Raw genomic sequence first — 7,819 nt, forward strand, 5'->3', positions numbered from 1 at the left:
GACCAAAAGTAGGAAGCACCGGCTAAGAGAGCCTCGTCTTTCTCCATTTCCGATAAAGAGAGGCCGATGTAGTGTCTTATCTCCATTTCTTACCATTGGGTTCCATTGGCTTTGTACACCCTATTAAGCCAGTTCCTCCATCTTGATAGAGAAGTTGGAAATGACCTAAATTATTGGGTCCAGTCTGAGGTGTTGAGTTGGGCATTTTTGAAGGGGATTCTGAGGACCTCAGAACAAATTATCTCTATGGGATCAGGATTCCCTACTGGACCAGTTAAGAAAAAGGGGGCATTGGGGCACGAAATGAGAATCTGAGAAAATGAAAAGCTTTCATGTGTACGTTAAGTGAAAGAAGTCGATATGAATACAAAAGTGATCAGCTAACGATTGAAAGATGACCGAATGCAAAGGGAGAACAGTAAACCCTAGGTTGAAAAAACAGAGCGCCCAACGGCGGAGAGCAGAAAAGGGGGCCAGAGCAAGAGCTTACCTAGGGGATCTCATACGGAGTGTCTGGTGATGAGCTCGTTGAAGCCATTGCTGTTAGCGGAGGCCTGGCGCCACGTGATGAGTAGTGTCTGGAAGCGGCGGGATTGTTCGGTGCATGGCAGCAATGTGCCTGGCGGTCTCGTGTAGGGAACACGAGCGAGGGAGATGGAATGCGAATGTTGGATGCAGTGGTAGGGATCGCCGAAGCTCAAAGGGGAAGAAGAGCGCAATGGTGAAGATGGCTAAGTCTGGAAGTGGGAAGGCTTATAACGCAAGCGATGGAAAACTAACTGTTAGCACAGTGCGCCAAAATAGGGGGGTCGTTAGACTGTACCATTGCAACAGAGTGAGCCAATAGCGGAAATCAGTTACACAAGAGGAAATTTCAGAACAATGAATTATTCCAAAATTGGGGGGCATGTGTTAACGCTAGATTTTGGCAAATTGCCGTTATAGATTGGACCGAATCAGACGAGAACGGGCAAATCTGCTAGGGACAGGAGATTGGACGTGGCATGGATACTGCCGATGGAGTCTGAATCGGATAGGAATTGGAGTCTGATTGGGCCTGAAGGTTAGGGATATATTCTGTGTTAGTTATGGGTCCGTGTAGATTAATTAGGCTTTATCTTAAAGTTTGTTTAGGATTATTGTATTTAATTAGAGTCCAAACACTGCAAGTTAGTTAATAACAGGTTCTTATCCGGTTGGGTTAGTTAACACCCGGGGGTATAAATATGTGTGCCCGGGGTCATTGTAAATCATCTTCAGATCAATCAAACTTGGTGCATCGCCTCCAAAACCTTTGACTTCTTGGGCTTTCGGCACGGGGTTTGTCAGCTTCACAATGTAAGTTCTTGTTTGTCAAAACACGTCGATCAACTAGAACAGGACTGTCTCGGTTAAGTCCGATCTCCTGCCTACTTGATGGGTGGGCTCAATTCTATTATTGCTTTAATTTGTTTTAGCTTGAAGTAATAGTAGCTCTCGATCAAATCTTCGCAAGTCCTTCTGTTTGATCTGCTCGCATGATTCTAGTCGACTTGATTCTGTCTCGGTTTGGTCCAATCAATCTGGTTGGCTGGGTTTGTGTTATCAGATTAGATCAAGTGCTAGTGAAGGTTTATCGCTGGAGTTCTAGCCAACATTATCTTAAGTAATCTGCTGATTCATTTACTAAGTTTGTCATTCTTCATATTTCTATGATTATAACATACTGGATTGCATACTGTCTCGGTTAAGTCTGATCTATGTATATTTGGTGCGATATGCTTATAGAACTCTGCCCGATCGACTGGGATTAATGAGTGAGTTGATAGATTACGCCGACTTGTTGTCTTGTTGCTCGCATGCTACAATGATTAGTTGATCTCATGCATGGTTATATTTAGATCTGTACTGTCTCGATTAGATTCGATCTTCTAGGCCTGGTATGAGCATGTATGCTGTTGATTATTATTGTTTTATGCTAGTAACTAGTATGACATCCCGGTTTATATTTAATTCCGCACCTAGTTTCCTATTGGCTGCCAATTTTACGCGTGATAAGTACTGAATTGGTCTGATCAGCTTATTAATCTTAAGACTGTCTCGGTAGGGTCCGATCTTTTAAGATTAATTCATTGGTTAGTCCGTTTGGCGTTTATCGCGCTGCTGGTTCAGCCGATTGAGCACACTTACACACACTATTATGAAATTCCTGTGAAGTCGATCATCTAGTTCATCGACTAGGGTCCTGAAACGGTGTCAGCTATCTGAGCGATAGCGGTTTCAGGGTTAACCGTTTTCCATGTTATATTTTGTCAGTTACAGGATCAAACTGACCGGCACGCCCAACATTTCTAAGAATTAGGTCCTGCAGTGGAGTGGTCTAGGATTGATTCTCAGGCCTACGTGTGTGACTGTTGATTGTCATTTTCAGCGTTAGCCCTCGGCCATGGCGTTCCTTTCCCCTCCGAGGACGTTGAAGAGAAAGAAGAGGACCAGCAAAGCCACCAAGAAGAAAACTAAGATAACTGCAGAGGCCATACCCATGGAAACTACATCGGTCGACCTTGACGCAGCTATCGTCGTCACGGCCGATGAAGACTCTCACACCGAGGCCAAGCAGCAGGTGACCACCCCTTTTCTTTCCTTTCCGGCATGCAATTTTTCCTTCAACCGATCCATCATTTTACCTTCCCGGTTTCTTTATACAGCCGCCTACCCGGCTATCGACCGATACTGCCTTCATGCCGACCGACGTCGCCGACTCGATTCCTGTTACCGATGCGGTGCCTACCCCAGCAAGCCTGGCTCCTGCGTCCACTGCAGTTGCCCCAAGTTTGAGGTCTGGCACAAAGAGAAAGCTTGTTGTAACATTCTGATTTTCGCGAGTCCAAAAATTCCGTTAATCAAAAATCCCAATCTCAAAAATCCTGATTATCGTACCAACTCCCAAGCTCAATTGTTCCTGAGGAATAATAAATCATCTATTCTTTCTCTCGGCATCCCTGACTCCCCAAAAATCCGAGCGACTAAAATTCTTTTCGGAGAATTTAACCACGCAAATAAAATCTCCGGTCATCGAAAATTATTTATTTGAGTCCTTGATCGCCTGATGAATTTTACTCGTCCTATCTAATATCCGTTTAGAATATTTTATTCCGAATTTCTACCGTCAAATTAAATATCTTCCGAGGCCCTGTTATTCCGGCGAAAATTAATTATTCATCATATCTAAATATTTTTCCGAGAGACAAATAAACCTCATTCATCTCTATTTCATTGATTCAATATACGACTAATATTTTCCATGGGCATCGTATACATTTAGTTGCACCTTGACAAGGGAGCATGCATGCACCTCCCCCTTTGCCACCTTGCCACCACACCCTGCCACCATGCTTGCATGCATGCTGCCACCACCTTGCCACCACCATGCAGCTTGCCAGCATTGCCACCCCATGCCGCCACCACACTGGCAAGCATGGACGCTGCCACCACCTCACCTCGCCTTGCCTATAAAAGGGGAGAGCGACTCCTCCCCTGGCTGCTCCCGCATCCTTCCCGTTGCCTCCCTGCCTGTGAACAGAAAAGATCAAACAAAGAAGAGAGAGAGGAAAGAAAGAGAGGAGACAGAGAGTAACATGAGGGAAAAGAAAAGAAAGTGAGGGGACAGAGAGGTGGCCTGAGGGACAGAGGGAGAAGAGAAAGAGAAGAAAGAAAGGAGACAAGAGATGGAGTGAGGGAGAAGAGAAAGGAAAGATAGAAAGAAGAGGCTGAGAGGATGCCGGAGAGACAGAGAAAAGAGAGAAAGAGGAGAAGAAAGAAGCAAAGGGGAGAGAATGTATGGGGAGGATCCCACTGGACCCCACCACTTGCTGCCTCCCGTGACCAACAATAGAAAAAGAAGAAAGAAAATAAGCAGAGGGGACTAGGCCCATTAGTCTACTTCGCCATCTTCCAGAGTTCATATCTGTCACGCCCAAAAATTTACACCAAAAATTTTTGAACAATAGCATGTATTAAATCTCGGTCCAGGCATCAGCCCGAGTACACACTCTGATAAATCAATATACAGTTCCACGACTTAAAAACAAATAAAAAAAATTATCTATCGAAATGCAGCGGAAAAGAAAAACAAGACTAGACCATCTAATCTTCAGCTTCAGCTGGCGATGACGGCTCCACACCACAGGCATTCTTGACGGCGGACTGAACCTCACTTCAACCTTTGGAACAACCTTCTGACTGGAACTCTGGCACTTTCTCTGGTGGGGAAAAAATTAAGCAAGACTGAGTACAAACCACCGTACTCAACAAGTAACACCCAAGAGAGGAGAATAATGAATGCAATAGGGTATCAAGGGATAGGCTAAGGTTAAATTGCACAAAGCTGCAGTAATTTAACAAAACAGTAGATAAAATAGACTGAAATAAAAGTAAAGTAAGCATTTAAAATAAACATCCACTGTCTAACGTTACCCCACGTTGCAACAGGCCCAAACCACCGTCGAACGTTACACCACGTAGCGACAGGGTCAACCTTCTGCCCAATGTTAAACCACGTTGCGATAGACCCAAACCACCGCCAACGTTACACCACATTGCGCAGGGTCAAACCAGTTCCAAGATTAATTAGGTTATTAAAGGGGTTCAACTAATCCCAGTGAGTCTGTCAGTTCGCCCAATAACCGCGGGCACGGCTATTCGAATAGTTTTACTCTGCAGAGGTGTACAACTTTACCCATAAGACATGGCTCCCAAGCATGTTACCATGCCCCAACGTATCACCACGATACCTCAGTACGGAAACCATGATAAGACCTTTCACCTAACCCTCCCTAGACAATCGCACCGCACTTCAGGTTTTACCCCCTCCTTTATACCAAGTTGGGCAATCCCCTCTTGTGCCTTGGTAGATCCGGAAGCAGCAGAGGCTTTCGTTACACCACGATTGCCCGTCCATACTCCATCACGCCTACCCTTGCCTCGGTACGTCAAATAGGGACAAGCTAGATTACGAGTCTCACCGTTGCCCATTTTAGCTTGTGGTTAGTACGTGTAAGACTTTCAGGGTTTCCTGAGAACCGGTCCTTAATTGCCATGTGTGCGACTCTCAAAACCATGCACCCACAACCCACCATAAGCAATATTTTAGTTATATTAATCCACATCGGGAGATTAATAATGATTACAACCATTAAAGGTCTATTAAAGTTTAATAGATAATTAAATGATAATTAGTAAGCTAGTTGAACTAAGCATGGCTAAGCATTGCCTAACCCTAAGTCTAGTCAAATTAACCCCGGGATGACAGTAATAATAAATGGGGATCAACGGGTATATTGCTAATTGCCCAATAGATAAATACAATAAATAGATTTGCATAAAACAATGCATGTTTGAATGTAAAAGCGGGGGATTTTATAATCATAGGTTCAATATGATCAAAGAAGGGTGCCACTTGCCTTGCTTAGACCCACGAGGAACTTCGGCGACGACTTCGAGAACGAACGGCGCTGCGACGGGGTCAAAACCTACGATAAACAAGGCAAAACAAGAAAAACAGGCTATAAAACTACTGAAACGGAGAAAGAAACTATTTTTAATGGATTCTTGGCATTTTTCTGGATTTAATGAAACTTGAATGGACCTAAATGGAGACTAGATGAATTACTTATGAATTTTAGAAGATTAACTGTGTTTTTAAACTAAACAGAAAACCTTAATGAATTATTGCGCAATTAATGGGGCTGCTGACGTTAGCGAGGAGAGAGGAGCTGACGGCTGACAGGTGGGGGCCACTTGTCGGTGGGAGAGAGGGGAAGTGGGCGGCTGACAGCTGGGCCCCACTGGAGGAGAGAGAGGGAGAGAGGGGAGGAGAGGCTGACACGCGGGCCCGACCGAGAGGGAGGGGCTGGCGGGTGGGAAAGCGGGGGCGGCAAAACGACGGCGTGACGGCGACGACGTCGGGCGACGACCCGTCGGCGGCGGTACGTGGCTCCTGGCGCTTGCCAACGGCACGGGGGGGTCGGCAGCGGCGGCGAAGAGGAAACAAAGAGGGAGATAGGAGAGGAGAGCTCACCAGCGGCGACGGAGAGCGGCAGCAAGTCGGCGAGGATGAGGCGGAGGTGGAGACGCGGACGAGCGGCGGCTTGCGACGTTCGGTGGCGAGATCGGCCGACGTTGGCGGAGCGACGGGACGCGGCGGTGGAGAGGATTTATAGTGTGGCGGCGCCGGCTAGGGCGGGACGGAGGTTGGAGACCGAGTCGGCGACGCGGCGGACTCGGCGGCGGCCGTTGCGGCTGCGGCGCGGCGTCCGGAGGAGTCGGGGCGGAGGCGGACTCGGCCGGTGCCCGGGTTCGGTCGCTGACAAGCGGGGCCCGCCTGTCAGTGGCGCAAGGGAGGAGGGAGGCGAGGTGGACTTCGCTGCGGCGCGGGCACGGACTGGCGAAGCTGGGCTAGCGGCTCGGGGCAGCTGGGCCGAGCGGCGGCCCGGGAGGGAGGTGGCGCGTGCGGGAGAGGTCGGCTCGGCTGGGCCGGCCCGGGAAGGAGGAGGGCAAAAAGAAAAAGGAAAAAGAAAAGAGAGGGGAGGAAAATTGGACTTCGGCCCAATTTGAGAAGGGAGGGAAAAGAAAGGAAAAAGGAGGGAAAAAGGAAAACCCCACTTTTGCCGAGTTTTAAATTAATTTGTTTGGCAAAATTTTATACTTCTGCAATTTGAATTTAAATCCAGTTAGTCGATTGGTGAGCCTCAATTTAATTAAATTAGGTTCTTTTAGAGGGATTCTTCCTGAGTTAATTAAGCCAATTGTTATTTACGAATTTCTTTTACATATTTAGGCTTGGGATAAAACTCCGAGCGTGACAAAATCGTATCCCGTTCTATTCGGAATCTAATCCAGTCAGGTATAATCTTTTCCAATGTTTCCATATTAATTCCGTCCTAATCCATTGAGCGATCAATAGTAATACCAGACTATACTTGTTCTATTTGTTTCTAAAAATATTTATTTACCTTTATTATTTATTTAATCCTAAAATATTTATTTCAAACTAACTATTCAAAACTATTTAAATATAATTTAGTAACTTGTTTATTTTGAAAACCTTTAGGCTATTAAAAATATGTGTCTATTTTCCAAATAAAATAAATGTATCTATTTATTCCAAACCCATATATTGTCTATAAATATTTTATTAGCAAAGAACTCTGTTTTATAACAAACTCTTTCTAGCCACCATCCTCTATTTTAATTAGTTTATTTGTTTCCTTTTTAAAGAAATTTAGTTTATTTCAAAAACCTTTAGTTGCTTCCAAAACCTTTATTTGATTTCAACCCTTTTTATTTGTTTCTAAAATAAAAGTGTGTTTCCAAAATATTTATAAAAGCCCTCGCCTTTTTCCCGATCATTTATAGAAGTCGTGTCGAGTCCTTTTATTTGCTAACGATCTCACGTTTGTGCCAACCGTTTGATTTATTAGTTCGAGATGCTTAATTAGTTCGGGAGTTGCAGCGAGTCGTACGAGGACCTGGGTATAGCAAGCGAGTCATGTGAGGAACTATCTTCGCAGGACTTCAAACCAGGCAAGTCACCACACCTTTTGACCATGTTGAACCTATGTTTCGAAAATGCATTCTTTTACATTAAATTGCATGCAGAACAATTAGAGACCCACTGTAGTTAGTTATACCTGTCATATGTTTGATTACCCTGAAACCCTTGTAGCCTCATTACTCAACTATAACTTAGTTAATCTATGACATTGCTTATGAAAGTGCATCTAGCCCCTAAACGAAGTTTTGGATGATTAATGACAATACTAGTCAAGCATGTGTGTGC

The 7,819-nt window shown here is 45.1% G+C and overlaps 1 long non-coding RNA gene across 1 annotated transcript; it reads left to right on the plus strand.

Moving 5' to 3' along the window:
* The first annotated feature begins 1,266 nt into the window (after window positions 1-1,266).
* LOC107305164 lies at window positions 1,267-2,965 on the plus strand. The gene is made up of 3 exons (XR_005812564.1): window positions 1,267-1,338; window positions 2,411-2,602; window positions 2,688-2,965. It is a non-coding gene; the product is annotated as an uncharacterized LOC107305164 (long non-coding RNA).
* The last annotated feature ends 4,854 nt before the right edge of the window (window positions 2,966-7,819 follow it).

Source organism: Oryza brachyantha, chromosome 10 (assembly GCF_000231095.2).
Source record: "Oryza brachyantha chromosome 10, ObraRS2, whole genome shotgun sequence".
NCBI lineage: Eukaryota > Viridiplantae > Streptophyta > Magnoliopsida > Poales > Poaceae > Oryza > Oryza brachyantha.